Genomic DNA, 16,527 nt, shown 5'->3' on the forward strand with positions numbered 1-16,527 from the left:
ATCTGCCGTATGTGAAGCAATATTATCACCGTGGTACTAATTCAGGCTAGATCCACATATCCACAATACAGAAAGAACGTGTACAGATAACAAAGATACCAGCTTCAACACACCAATATATATATATATATATATCAGGAATTCAAATTGTCTATGTGTATAAAAAAAAACATGTTAATAAGATGTTGTGTAAGTTGTTTTGAATGGTTACATTCAATGTGTATGTAGAAAAAAAAGATGTGTCCAAATTCATGGGGTGGATCCTCTGAGGGATGCGACCCACAAAAGGTCAAGCAGGGCCTGCTCCTCTCTGTTAAATGGGACATGGTTTCAGACCCACGGAGGTACAACTTTTTGGGTCTGAAACGAGTTGTCGTTGTTAATTTGTAAAGTCCACATATATTATTAATTTTAATATTTGAAAACCAGATAAACTCCACAATGTTTGATGAGAATGGCCGGTGTTTCCTGGCCTTTTGCTGTGGAGTTTGTGAAACTTCTCTTTTAGCTCATTGTAATAAAATGCAAACTCTAGAGGATCTATCTTTAGACAAATGCTGCATTTGTGTCATATGGGTGGGCGTTCGAGATAGTTGTTCCTCTGAAATGTTATATAATGTCATATAATGTTTTGGTTTCATTACCTTGAACAATGATGTGAGATGTTTTTATGTTTGCTTTTTAGACAAATATAATCAAAGCATAGAGAATTACAGAAATGACATGACCATAGCATAATCCCAAGAAACCACATCACAGATCTTAAATCTTTCCAACGGGTATATGTAGAATTTTAGTAAAAGTAGAATGTAGTAGAATTTTACTTCTTCTGATTCCCGCCAGCCATTCATTGTTCGATAATTTAGGGAATTATGTTCAGCCAAACAAAATTCAGCCATTGCAACTTTATTTAGAGGAAGTTCTTATTTTAAATTCTAGGTACAACCACCTTACAATGTTTGTTGTTTTACTTCTGTGGTGTGACAGCTACGTGGGAATTAACTCTACATGCCAGCAATATTCCTCAGTGTTTGAGTAGCTGTTGTTGAACTGCTTGGAAACAAACGCCTCAGTGTTCCAATATTTGACGTTGTGGTTCCATGAGACGGCGGTCAGGAAGTTGACCAACTAAGAATAAAAACAAACAAGTAGCCTCATGTCCCTTCACACAAATTAAACCAGCTCACCCCCCCCCCCCAGCAGCACTCATCTAGGAGGAGCATGCTACGCTTTCTCAAAGAGCAACGGTGTTTTCCACATTCCAGCTGCTGCAATACATGTAGTAGAACCAGAGAGGATGCCATAGACCCCTTCCCCTGCCTGACACATGGTTTTCCAAAGAGGAGAGGAGGAGTGGCAATGGTCTGTCTTGGTGTTCTTATTGTGGCAGCGTGTGGAGGAGTGCTGCTGAATTATCAATGAATTGCATTGTTGTATATTTAGCGTAGCCCTGAAGCTTTCCACACAGACAGGACGACACAGAGAATTCTGAACTTGGAATTGTGAATATTACAAAAAGATCAAAAACTGCAAAAATATCTATGTGTGATATCGTCTGTGTGTGATTCACTTGTATATGATAATTTCAAAGCATTGTCACAAATTAAGCTGTATCTAGACTGACAATGCACCGATGGCCATTTTTATGTCTGACCTGGGAATACATTTATATTAAATGTTTCAGTCCCAAGATCTGAATATGCTAAATGCATATATATAAAGGAAGAGGAATTAAAATAAAGATGTATACAGGCGGAAACCGGCTGAACTGAGCTCTTACTCTGGAATCAGTCCAGTCTACTAACTCACTAACTTCTAGAATTATTGGGATGTTCCCACAATAAATCCAGAGTAAATGTTCACTTCATCTGGACCCTTGATGATGTAGGAAATGTATAAGATGTTTTATTTTTATTATTACTTTGTTGTTGACGTACACATCTTATTGCTTTTGCTGTGCCTATGAAGAAAAACCTCCCTCATATATCTGTAACTGTGAACTTTTCATGTTGAAATGAGCTTGTAGAAACTGTGATTACCGTCTAGTCCTGTGAATTGCTGTTTTTTCTCTTTTGGAATGATGGTGATGAGGTGCGTGCGTGTGCGTGTGTGTGTGTGTGTGTGTGTGTGTGTGTGTGTGTGTGTGTGTAGATAAGGAAGTTCCTGTCCATGTTTTCTGTCAGTGGTTGTGACATTCCAGCAGCAGCCACCACCTTTTCTATTATCCAAAGCTTCTCAATAAACATATCATTGTGCCACTCCGGCTCTCTGTCCTTTACACTGTGGGTGAGAAACTGTCAGAGTGGTGACACGCAGCATTAGACAGCGAGCCTGCAGCACAGTCTGAACTTTAGAGATACTCTCAATCCATCAGCGAAGAGCACACATGGATACACACACTTACATCAGGGCACTCAGAGTTTCTCCAATATTTCACCACTTAATTATCAAATTCCTACCACAAAACTTGAAATACTTAAACTCTATTTTGACATATTTTACTTGATTAATTTATGTATTTTTATCGATTATTACTTTTAAATAAATATTTTTTAAATTTATTTCAAGCAAATCATGTAAGAGTTCATAAAAGAATCATGTTGTAAAGAGCCGAGTCTCCATGATGGCTTGCCTGATTTAAAAGCACCTTCATTAGTTGTCTTGTGATTTCCGTTAAGAATATGCAACATAAACTTTAAAGCCAGACACAGCACAACAAATGAATCTTTCTCTTCAAGCATCCTGTATGTGCCGATCAAGGTCTGTATGAGGGATCAGGGACGAGCAGCTGTCATCTTGTCTTACATGACTGAGAAGCAAGTCCCGAATCAAAATGCCTGGAAATCACAAGACAACTAATCAAGGTGCTTTTAAAGCGGACAAGCCATCATGCAGATTAGTCAGAATGAGTAAGGTCTCCTCAGCTCTTTATAACACAAGGACGTGTAAAATACTACTTGTCCGCACTGAACTGACTGCTGCTGGCTCAGGCAGAAAACAAAGAACAAGTAACCTGAAATGACAAAATAATTATTCTCGTGTATGTCTCTTTAATTGATGCTCAAATACTTGTGACAGATTATTCATTTTAACCGAGTATAATCCACAAAGCATTCTAAACACATTTAAGGGGCCCTTATTAACTAATTTAGTGGCAGTTTTCCCTCCATAAATTCCTCGCAGGGGATTTAATGAACTCACTGCATGCACACCCATAAATTAATAAGTGGCTAATAAGCATTAATTTATGTAATTACTGCAAATAATAAGAAGATAGTATAATTCAAAGTGATATTCAACAGGGAGCTGCATGAAAGCAGCTTACCTGTTTCACCTGCAGCCTCAGAGATTGTGTCCACAACCTGGTTCCACTTAGAAGTGATAAAACTGTCAATCCATCTACCACCATCAATCCATGGATGCATAAATAAATTAAGGTTAGAATTTAGCTCATAATTTTTCATTAAGGTGCAGTAATTGTTATTTAGCACCATCTGCTCCAATAGAACACCTTGCCAATAGTGACTGTTATTATAAATGTCAGTCATTATAAATGTTATTTCAATGCAGTATACTGTATATAACTTTCTTTTGTTGGAGTTTTGTATATTTGTGAATAAATACATCTGGTTAAATTACTCAATTCCCCTGGAATATTAGCCGTCTTTGAGGTGTTAAGATGAAATGGCAAAGAGAAATGTGGTCAGGGTCAAGATGCAGAGCCCTGACAGTGACTCTTTGCAAACAGGTTGAGGAATATAGGCTGAGTGGAAATATAAGGTAAGGTAAACCAAATGTAGATTACAACAAGGCAGTCAGAGACTGTATCATCCTGCGACACCCCTGAATTAAACATCTTAACCTGACCTACACATTTTTGTGCCTCTGGCTTCCTGAAAATGTTGCTTTTTATTTTGTGACAATATTTCGTCAGGTTTCAGAGATGTGTACCTAGAAAGGTATACAGTGCGCCATCGTTCCTCGCAGTTATTTGCTCTATCGCGCAATTAACGAATTCCGCGATAGAGTGACAAACAATTTATCTTATTATTTACGGTAATTTAAACATTTATGAACCCTCCCCATACTGATGTTAAGCCATCTTCTATCTGTATTACCTTTTCCCACAATCTTATCGACTGTTTAAAGCACTTTTGTGTCTCACGGAAGTCTGAGACTCACAGAACGTAGCACACTACCGGATGCTGTCAGCCAATAGGATACGTGTACGATATCACGTGACTGCCTTTCAAAAATCCACGATGAGTACAAAAGAAGAAAATTTAATTTTTTGATATGGTAAAAAAAAAGTAAATGCCTACAGATACACTGTACAATTATTGATAATGGGGCCCCAACTCCATATCAATTTAATACATTTAATTAATTTGTTATTTGGTTTTAAATTGCAATGAGCTGGCATCTCATCTGGGGTGTAACCCTCATCCAAACCCCACTCCAGGAGACCCGTGACATGTAAGGCAGCTACAAGAAATTGGATGAAAGTGCAAAATTATGACAACCATGTATATTCTATGCAGCAGTGACTTATGGAAAAAAGCCTTACAGCCCAAGGTCATGTGATGTTTCTCCTTTTACTTGAAACATTAAGTTGAGAAAGAATCTTTCTACAAGACACTGACCTTGTTGCACTCTAATAAATTAAAATCGATGAGGTATCCTTTTACATATTGCTGTTTTTTTTGGGGTTTTTTCAGCAAAACCAAAACTAAAGGACTTCAGTTGCCTGCAGATGCGATACAGAGGTCAAGTCTGCTTCAGAAACTGAACAAGCTGCATCAACACATCCTGCTCCAATAAAGACTATACTTTTCTCTTTACGGGAAGGAGAACTCACTGATTTGTTTGTTAATCTCTTTCTTACACATTTTCTCCCTTTGTCAGCAAGATATTAAGATATATTAACCATATTTACATCACGCCATCAAATCCAAATAAAATCGTTGTTGCTGATGTGTCTTGTGATTACCGTCGATCATGATTAGGGTCCGTACACTAAATGTGCAAGAAGAATGTGTTGGAATATCCATGTGTGTGTTATTTAATCAATTCAGTCTGCACTTCAATCAGTCAAAGTAATGAAACATTTGTTATATGTCTATATACAGTAAGTACATTGGCAAAATCAAAAACAACTTTCATTGGGTGCTCTGCCACACTGGAGGTCACTCCTGCACATTGGGATACCAGCAGCATGTTAAAGGGATCTCGACTCTTTTGAAGAGCCTGTGTTGGATGCTTAGAAGCTCTGTCATAAAAGAGCCGTTCATCCTCATCTGTTTCAGGCTCGTTCTTCCATATGGTCTCCTGGGCCATGCATTGTAGTGGAGTCATGGTGTTACAGAGGAACAAGAGCAGCAAGGGTTAGGATGACTCAAGACATATAACTAAAGATGATGACAGAGGAATGTTAACACAAAATGTGTTCCAAAAATGTGAAAACAGAACTAAAACAAGCATCTGCAGCAGCACCACTCACTGAATTACTTCATGGTTGACCTCCAGGGTGGCGGCTGAGTACACTGCCTCTTCCTTATTGGTGTCAGACTCTAGACTCTATTTGGATTTGCCAAAAACAAATGAATATGAATGAATTTTTGCTATTAGACTCCAAGATTTGAAGGTGTGAAGCTTCAAACTTCCAACCAAACATACAACTTAGGCTGGGTTCAGTACAGGTACCTGAGGAGTATCCTCAGACATCTTAACTGATGCATGTTTCTGACGGCGTTTCCTTTTCCTGCCATCACCAGACCAGTCATTGTTTTGGGATTAGTGAGATGTAGCTGAGATCACCATCATTTGCCTCAGGCTCCAACACTGTTGGGGGAGCATGTCACCATTCTCAGCTCCCATCCTCTTCTGTCTATTTCTGATGTGTCTATGCCCCACTTTTGTTGGAAGGACTTCTGAAAATTCCAAGTAGACTGCAGAGCAGGAAAGGTGACAGAAGAAAGAGACAAAAACTATTTGGATTACGACCCTGAACCATCTTCGTTAAAGTCCCCTGATACTCATTTCCTCTTTTCTCCTGTCTGTACTAACACACCCTCCCAACACAAAGAAACTTTCTGTGTCTTTCAAAAGTGACAACGACAAAATGTAAAAAATTTAAACAGACCCCAGGATGAACTAAGACATTAAAATGCACTTTGACTGCACCAGCATTTATAATACAGATTCAAAATCTGCATGTTTTTTGAATATAGAATATAGAATAGAATCTGAGTCAGAATCCGATCCTTTATTAATCCCCAGGGAAGAAATTGCTTGTCATTACAGCTGCTCTGTTGCTGAACATGAGTAAAATGTAAGACCCAAGCGTACATAATTTAGAATTAAGAAAAAAAGAGCAACTGAGATTAGAGATAAATAAGAGGATAGATTTAATAATACATAAACACATGTATATAGATACACAATAACTGCTGCTTCATTCCTCCTCATCACTACATGTTAAAGTGAGGCATTATACAACCTGTACAGGCAGGAAAGATTTACTATGGCATTCAGCAGTGTGTTTATGAAGGGTCATCCTACTACCGAAGGTACTCCTTAGTCCCATCAGTGTTCTGTACAGTGGGTGGAACTCATTGTCCAAGACGCCCCTTAGTTTGAACAATGTCCCATTCCTCAACACGACAGTAAGTTAGTCTGACTTTACTTCAACAACGTCATCAGCCCTGTGGATCTGTCTGTCCAGTCTCTTGGCGTCCACCATCCTCACACCACTAGCACACACACTCTACAGTTATTGCCTTGATTTGCCCAATGATGCCTTTTAACTTTAATCCCTGGTGTAAAATCAGTTATTCTGACTTGTAAATTAAATTCTTGAGTTGTTTATTCTGTATGTATGAATCCAAATAACATTACGCTTTTACATATGGTCACAGCCAGTTGGTTTATTAATGTAGCAGAGCAAGGCTTGAGATGAGTGGTGGTATATTGCTTTCTCTCTCTCTCTCCCTTCCTCTCTCTCTCTTTCTGTGAATTCTCTACTATCTCTTAAAATGCACACACAGTCTTAAACACACACTGAAGTACTCACAGACATATTCTGTAGGAGAGGATGGGAATTACTGTCTAAAAATGGCCACAGAGGAAGAGGAGGAAAAGGAGGAGGGGGAAGGAGACCAAGGCTGGATAAATGAGAAAAAATGTGGAAATGTAGAAACAGAACAGGAGGATATATTTATGTGTTGACATGGAAAGCAGTAAGAGCAGAAGAGGACAAGTCATAATGGAGAAGGATGCGAGGACAGAAAACGAAAGAAAAGTGGAATGAAATGGTTGAAAGCAAAAACAAGAAATGTGGAGAAAGCCAGAGAAAAAGAAAATTAGCTGTCATTTTCTAAATAAGATTCATACATTTGAAGGACAAATAAAATGAGCCAATAACTCAGAGCATTTATTGAATCACATGTGAAAGAGAATTGTGATATTTCTTGTGTGAAAGCCTCTGTGAGCACACACACAGCACACACAAAGGGTCTGTCCAGACTAAAGAGCGGATGGCACAACGATCTCCAGGGCATGATGCTTCCTCCACCCACTCATCCCTGCTGAGAGGATTGAGAGAAGAAGAAAGAAGGGGAAAAAATATAGAGGTGTGAGGGCAGGGAGATAAAGAAAAAGGGAGAGAGAAGAGAGACAGAGAGGACAGCTGATAAGACGAGAAAAGGAAATTACCAAATGAAGGAAAAGAATGAGCCGAGGGAAGGAACGGGGGATGAGGATGGCTCAGAGAAGAGAAATGGAGGGGTGTACGTTTGCGTCACATCTGCAGTGGAGGAGAACTGCCTGACAGTCATCAGATGCATGCTGAATGACAATCTCCTCTCCTCTCTCAGGTGGCTGTCTCATCCTTCCTTTTCCTTCTTCTCTGGGAAGAAAACACTTTACATTACTCCCCCGATGATGGCCTTGAACCTCCTGATGTTCTGCCTTTACTCTGCGGAGTGATTCACAACTTGGGGATCCATCGTTTTTAACAGTGATATGAACTCCTATATCTCGAACGCCAGACTGATTTTGCGTCATAGCGGTCGATAAAGTATTACAGTTGGATCGATGCTCGGCGTGAAACATGAATTGAATACAGTCAGGGCCCATCTACCGTCATCAGCTGCCACAGGGCTGGAACAAAAAAGACTGATGACAAGTGCGTGATTGAATTTAATTCTTGACAGCCCTGTAAACTCATTCTCTATTTCTTATCGATTGTTCGTTCTCCAGTAACACTGTGAATGCTGATGTGACAGATGTCAGGACTGAACAGTGTGACATTCAGGGAAAATAAACTTTGACACCAATCCCACAGTCTGACTAGAAGATCAATACAGATTAAACCTCAACACTTTAACTTAGCACTAAGGCTGAAAATGATGGTGGGGAGTGGGGGTGGGGGGTAATGGTTAGCACACAGTGGGCTGTACGGCCAAATGGTTACCCCGAATTGGATTTGTAATGTGAACTATCCCTGTGGCCAGTTGGGAGAATGTGGCCAGTTCTCCTCATTTGTAAGATGTCTTATTTAAAAGAGAGCTCAGTCATCCGTTTCATTCTTTTTTCAGTGACTCCATACCTCTATCACTTGGGGTTTTAATTCTGAACCCTCTCACTCAAACACGTAGGTGCATGGGACATGTTTTTCCCTCCTACATGAATAGTTCTAGTATAGATGGTGCTATAGAGAGAGCTGCCCTCCAAAGAAGCACCAAAAGGATTGCCTGAAGAAATCCCTCAGGGTCTGACACATCGACCGCCATCACTAATTTGTTCTTGCTGCTGATGTTGAGGCCTGGAGACACGCCATCCACCAGGCTGTCTCCTCCTTCAAAGATAATAGCAGAGCTCAAGTAGGGAAAAAACTACGGACCATCGGGGTTACTGTGGCTCAGGTGGTGACAGGTTTAGTTTTGTTTGAGAACTATTCTCATTCAATTTGCTATCAAAGTTGCTTTCTCAGACACTTTCCAGTTTAGATCTGAATCAAACTCTTTTACAGTCACACCTCGGTTTTCGAACGCTTCTGTTCTCGACCAAATTGGTTTTCGACAAGAAAATCCGAGAATTTTACATCCCTGAACTCGACCAAAATTCGGCTCTCGACCAAACCGAAAGAAGCCGAACATACCTGAATGCGACTCACTTGGGAGCCGAGCGAACTCGAATGCCCAGGATGCTTCCTCCGTAGCGCATTCATGTTCAAAGTTCGATAGGATATCTTTTATTAAAATAAAACAGAGTGTCTATTTCTACCCTTTTTTATTTATGGTAAACAGTATACAGTGCAGTTTATGGTGTAAAACAGTCAAAAAAACTTAGAAAAAGTTGTTTTTTAGACTTGGAATGGATTAAAATTATTTACATTAATTATAATGGGAAAAATAGTTTTGGATTTCGAACAACTCGCTTTTCGAACAGCCTTCTGGAACGGATTATGTTCGAAAACCGATGGTTGACTCTATTTTGTTAGTACTGACAACGGGGAAATGTTTTCTTGGGATTTGACTCTCAGGCTTTTACCCTTCTCCCTCTCATCTAAATAAAACTACATTCATACATTCCAGCACTGTGTAACAGAACAAAACTTTTAATTTGCCTCTACTTTGACACAGCTTGCACTAACAGATATGAAATCTTTATTTAAAAAATGTCCCCCTCTGACTGGCTAAAAGCACAGGAACACCGCAGGTATAAATATCAGTAAACATCTTTGGAGACAATATACAGACATAAAGAACAGTTAAACCTGAACCACAGAACCAACAGCAGCTAAGTAGCTCATTGATTTCTACACAGTTTACCTCTTTGAGTAGTTCAGATTTAATTCTGATGTTATTCACAAAACAGCCACCTCCTCACTTCCATAAAGTTTTATTTGAGTCTTGTCACTGTTAATCAACAAGAGCTGCTCTGTGGAGGGGTGACAATTCTTTGAAGAATCAATGTTTAAGAGGTCCTGCCATTGTAGCTGTTAATCTTACTTGATTTTAAGTCAACTCATGGGGAACCTAACTAAATGAAATCCATTAGAGCAATCACAATCTTGCTGGTCTGTGACAGATTTTTTTTACATAAACCTTTTGTAAGTTGTTACCTAAAGGTTATTTATCGGAGCAAAAATAATGTTTTCCGTAATACAAGTATTGCTTCAGAATGTTTCTTGGGAATTCACAAAAAAAAAAAAAAATCAACATAACAATAAAAGATCAATATTTCCTATTGATCCATATTATGGTGCGCACTGAGAAGGTACAGTGAATGTAGCAGCTGCTACATTGTCAATTTTAAAACTGAAACTGAAGAAATGTGACACCAAGAATTTACATGGGACTTAAGGGATTAGACTTCTTCCTGAAATTAATTAAGAACCTGTGCAGACAGAAAATGACTATTTTCCACTGGGAGTACAGAATATGCCCCCCCCCCCACACACACACACACCAAACTAAACCAAAAACATGGTATTTCCTCTATTCATGGCTGGTGAACATTTACAGGTACAACTGAGATGAATAAAAAATGAGTATAAGTCCTGTGGCTCTTAACTACATATCACTCCTGCTCAATTTTCTTTTATGAAAACTTGAACCTGCTTACTGCCTTCGTCGTGTCTTTTTTAAAATGTATGTATTTATTTTTTGTTTTGTATTGGTTGTATGCTTCACTGGTCTACTTTATTATACAATAAATCCTGTTTTCTGTTTTCCTGTTTTCTTTTTACCCAGCACTTTGATTCTGACTTTTGCTACTTGCATTCTTGTTTTTTCCTAATTATAATATATATATATATATATATATATGTATATATATATATATATATATATATATATATGTATATGTGTGTATGTGTATATATATATATATATATATATATATATATATATATATATATATATATATATATATATATATATATATATATATATATATATATATATATAATATAGATAGATTAGTCATCTGTGCAGCTTGACTGTGTTTGACATTCAGATGAGAGTGACATAAAATATGCACCATTATGTAAATTGCTAAACTGCATTGCATCTCCACTTTCTCTACAATGGCAGGCACCCACCGCCTCCAGTGCAGCAATGCAGAACAATTAAATACATTTTCATTTAAAATATATAATGTGTATGTATGTAACATGTAAATACTCATTCTATGAAATACATCAATCATATTCTGAACATTTACAGAGTCAGTATGATCAAAACAAATTATTTTACAACAACAACAAACACCTCATTTGCCTTAGCCTTGTTTTACTAGATAGAGAGCCGATGTGCACTTGTACACTTCTTTGATATTTCTATGTCTAAAATACCAGATTGGGATGTTTAGTACCGGGGAATGCTTTATGCAGTTTTAATGACTCTGCGAACCTCCTTGAATACCAAAATATGAGACTTGGTTCTGTTATCAGAATATCCCCTGTGACTATGTTTCAAAAAATATAAAACAGTATGCACACACACACTGTACGCAGACGGATTTGCATGTACTTCCACAAAACGTATCTAACTTATACTCATGTATTCAATCTTCCCCTTGTTTAATATGACAGATAAATGAAGTGCAGCGTTCACCAGACACTCCATTTCACCGTCAGTGGAGTTTATGAAGCGTGTGCATGTGTATGTGGGGGTGTGCGTATGTATATGTGTCTGAGTGTGTGTTGTAGAAGGTTAAAATGTCTTACACTTGCCTGACTTTCATTGCTGTCTTCTTCCAAGTTCAAATAAGCAGGAGAGTAGGAGATTATAAAAGGAGGGAAAAGAGGAGGAGGAATCTGTGAGGAGGGAGGACATCATAGGTAGTGGGTGAGGAGGGAGACTAAAATGGTGGAGGAGGTGGAGAGTCATCCATTAAGCAACCGTTTGGTTTCTGTGGAGAGTGCTTTGGTGTCCTTGGGCATCAGGTCAATAAAGCCATTAATACACACGCACACACTGCAGGGCTATCCATAGACCTGTGTGTGTGTGTGTGTGTGTGTGTGTGTGTGTGTGTGTGTGTGTGTGTGTGTGTGTGTGTGTGTGTGTGTGTGTGTGTGTGTGTGTGTGTGTGTGTGTGTGTGTGTGTGTGTGTGTGTGTGTGGTGTATAAGAGACAAATGAGTGACACTCCATGAGCACACAATCTGCTGGAGACAATTTGTCATCATGTGAATACAGGCTTTACCTTTGACAGGATTACACACACACGCACGCACGCACGCACGCACGCACGCATGCACACACACACACACACACACAGCCTCAGGGCTTCAGCTCCCAATATGCTCACATCAAATATGCTTTTAAAGAAACACTGCCGTTTTTCATCTTCAGCTCTGTGAGTCAATGACAACCAGGCTGCTTCTAGAGAAGTGTCGGGACTATGACATGTGTTAGAGATTAACTGCAATTTTAAATGGTGGAGGAGAAGTACGATGAGAATGAAAACTTATATTTTTCAGCATTCCCAATCCGATATCTGAGTAAATTTGGTCAGAATATCAGTGGCTAATTTGTGGTTCAAGATAGTGATCAAAAATGATGCACACGTCACAGAAATGCTTGTTTGCAACAGGACTGCATCATCAAAGGAGTTATCTACATTTGCCTTCCTCTGATTTGTCAGACTGTGAATGAATTTCCCAAATGCAAAAAGAAGGATCCGTGCTCCCAACTCACATCGCTCAAAATGATAAAATCCACCTCAACACCCTAAGGAAGATCACACAGCTTTACGCCAAATGATTTACAAGTTCAGGTTAAAGCTCTAAGAAAAGCCCCACCTTCCACAAATGTCAGTCGGTGGAACGAGATTTGGGTCTGTACGAGTTTGGTTAATGTTGCATGAAATATCTGTGTAAAGGCAGAGGCGTTCTTTACTTGCATGATCTATGGAATATTCAAAAGAAGAAGAAAAAGAGAGCTGCTGAGCAAATTAGAATGTGTTTGTATGTCATTGAATGAGGCCCACCCCCTAAGGCACGCATTATCAAAGAATGTTGTGAAAAATGTAACTAATGTAATTGTGAGAATGAACCACCTCTATTTGCATAGTGACGTTACAGTACACTCTCATAATATTCACACTCCATAATCCATGATCAGTTCATGGAGCATCATAATGTCAGTTTTGTAAATGTGGAAGTATACAACTCAGTGCTGTCAAAGGTCAGACAGACCACCGTATTAAATACTGTCACTAATTGGACACTTTGCCTTGAACTTATTCTCTGAGGTCTGAATTTTCCACTATTGGTCTGTTTGCCATTCAGATCTGTACTTTGACAACCTCTGGATTTAAATGCATGTCTGACATGGGTTTCTGTAACCAGAATAATGATGCTGCTGAGTGACAGACAAGGTGTCTGTCTGTCCAGGGTAGGTAACCTCATCTCCCTAAATTTGATTAAATATCCATCTACTTTTGTTTTTTTTCTATTTCTTATATTATTCCAAGCATGTGACAACACAATGTGTGGGAAAGATGCACATGAAAATCAGGGAGAAATCGTGTCCCATATTGATATACCAAGGAAAATACAGCACATATACTCTTTAAAATTTTCTCCTTTAATGTGTGTGAAATACACACAAATGTTTTTCATCATTTTTTGTGTTTTCCTGTCAGTATTCTTGGGTTTTCCTTAATTATCTGTCATGAGGGAAGTTTATATTGTATGTGTATGCATGGGTGTGTGTGTGTGTGTGTGTGTCTGTCTGTTTCAGCCCCCTGTGGTGCAGAAATGAGACATACTGGCCAGACAGAGCTTTGGGAAGGTCACATTAAATTGAGACAGGGAGACGGGAAGATGTGACTTGTGTGGCTGTGAGCCTCAAATGACGATCAGATCAAACTGCTAAATTAGCAGGCACATGTCATCCTGATGACTGATGACTGCAGGGGGTGGAAAAAAGTAGACATGAAGAAATCGGAGAAAAGACAAGCTCCATCCCGAGACGCGGCAAAAATAATACCATTCAATCCTTCATCTTTTAGTTGCCAACACCTCATAGGTTTGTTTCAGACAAGTACGGGTGGCAAAAGAGACAATAAAATAATTATTATCATGTAATGTGTACTTGATGACCCAAAGCATGATGCAGCCCTCAGGTGTATTCCAATGAGCAAACCAATGGTGTACTGACTTTCCTGCCAAAAGCCTCTAGGCAGCTGCCTTTTCTCCTTCTAACCATAAGAATATTCTCATTTTTAAAAGAAAGTATGTTTTTCTCCTAGCAGATATCCTCAAGGTATTTACTAAACTGTCATTTAAAGAAGGAATAATGTTTCACGTATTGCATTGGTTAAAGTGTGATCAGGTTAGAAGAAGAAGGGCGGTGCCTTGCTGAAGGGCACCTCAGCAGTGCTCTGGAGATGAGCTGACACCTTCCACTGCCAGGTCATGCTCCAAATGTTTTTGGTTCACACAGACCTTCGACCACCAACTTCCGGTCCCCAGTCCAAGACCTAGTGGACTGAGCTACTGCCATAGTATTAGACAAAAAAAATTGTCCAATTTGAATGCTGGTGAAATGTGGCACACTCCATATTAATACATTAATATACATATAGAAAAGATGATTCTGTGCAGCAATGCTGCTCCGTGCATCAATACAACACGAAGAAGAAGAAAAGTTAATACCAAAAAGCAAATCTTTTGGGACGATTTGACAGAAAAATATGGAATTAGTACACCGGGTTCTATACCCCTTTGTGTCTAACTTGTACAGTGTGTTGCAGTTGTTCAATGAATTATTGAATTCCTCTATGAAGCTAAACAGACACTCTGAAGAAACTTACACAAGTTCAAGGTAGGAACAAGGAAAATAAATGAAATGGAGGCAGATCTACATCTCTGTGATTATGTTGCCCTCTTAAGCCAAGGGTGCTCACACTTTTTCAGCATGTGAGCTACTTATTAAATGAGAAGTCAAGCTAATCTGCCTACTACAAAAATGCAAAACATACTTATTTACAAATATAATGAGAATTTTTTAAACGTACAATTTATGTTGATGTCCCTTGCACAACTCCATTAGCCCATATTGCATAACACAACACAACACAACACAACACAACACAACACAATTAACTATGTAATTTTTTTGTCATGTCCTGAGTATATTATGATGATTGAATTGAATGGAATCAGCCAGAGATACACAGTTCGAACAGTCTCTGCTGACAGCCAACCTCAGGCATACTTCCAAATGATCTTCAGTCATGGTGGAATGGGACTTGGACTTAATATGGGAAAAGGCTGTCGAATATAAATAAGTGGAGCCAAATAATACAGCCAAGGAGGTAGCACATTTCTTCATGTTGGGGTTCTTTTCCTCTGTAAGTAAGTTCAAGAACTGTCCATGAGGTCTGGGCTTCAGCTGAATGTTGGCCTGCAGTGTCAGAATCTCATCTTCCAAGGGTTCAGGTGAAACAATGCGGCAATTTTTGATGCAAGGGAATCCATCTCAGCATCTTCTGGAACAGAATAGCACATGAGTGTTGCGACAGGCTCGAGTAAAGGATCTTGAGAGCAGCTGTCAAACGCTGACAGACAACAGTCGATCTGCTCTGTGTATAGACCTGGACTGTGGACTGTCAAGTTACACACAGGCCTTCCATCACATTTCCAGCTCTGACGTCAGTTTCTGGGAGTCTGCCAAACCAGTTGCATCTTTTGTTTGAAACTTTAAATATTTATTGCCTCACTGAGTCAGCTGCTTCAACGAATGCCTATTTTACCATCTCTCTGTCGTGGAAGGACTTCTTGATCCTAACAATGACTCACCTGGAACACCACTAGAGAAGTTGGCTGTGGAAAAACTTTTCAGCGGGAAGTCGGTTTCAATGAACAGTCCGAAAATGTCAATTCCACATTTCCGTCTCGGTATTGTGGTGGTGGGCTGGCGGATGAGGTAAATGCACTTTGAAAATGTCATAGTGAAAAAAAAATGGCTCTCCCATTCCGTATGAAAGTGTTGAGTTTTTGTTTTCTTACTTGGTCCAGCTCCCCAACTCACTTTTATATTCTTTCTTAGATTTAAGACCAAAAAAAACAAAAAAAAACGAGAGCAAAAATTGTAGAAAACTCACAACCTAACTTCTTGATCTTGTCGTTGCTGGCTCAGCACCTTGTCTGCGCATGATCTGAGAACTAATTCCAAATGCCATTTAATTGACTGTCCTGTATGTCAATCGGGTGACAGGAAGGCTGATAGGCTGACGTCTAGTTTAATGTCATGCGATCTACCCAATCACTAAGTAGCTTGGTAGTGCTGCTGATTGCGCAGGAGTGGTGACCTAATTTCAAGATGTCTTATTTGTTTTTAATGTCGCGCAATCTACCCAAACCACCGTCATGATTTTCTCCAACTACCATCGAGATTGACCAGAACTAACGTCGGGATCGATGGGTTGATCGCGATCGACGTATTGTGCACCCTTGGTTTAAGCCCTGGAAAGCAGATCTTTCCTTTCATGTAGAATCTCTTTCTCCTCA

At 39.2% G+C, this 16,527-nt stretch overlaps 1 protein-coding gene across 3 annotated transcripts in view; it reads left to right on the forward strand.

The window, feature by feature from the left end:
• Positions 1 to 2,252, forward strand: part of LOC137605414 (dehydrogenase/reductase SDR family member on chromosome X) — a 25,262-nt gene extending 23,010 nt beyond the window's left edge. For all 3 annotated transcript variants that reach the window (XM_068330093.1, XM_068330094.1, XM_068330095.1), the window contains one exon: positions 1 to 2,252. This exon is cut by the window's left edge and continues 2,677 nt beyond it. The gene's annotated coding sequence lies outside the window, so the exon portion shown is untranslated.
• Positions 2,253 to 16,527: the final 14,275 nt, after the last annotated feature.

Source organism: Antennarius striatus, chromosome 12 (genome assembly GCF_040054535.1).
Source record: "Antennarius striatus isolate MH-2024 chromosome 12, ASM4005453v1, whole genome shotgun sequence".
Taxonomy (NCBI): Eukaryota; Metazoa; Chordata; class Actinopteri; order Lophiiformes; family Antennariidae; genus Antennarius; species Antennarius striatus.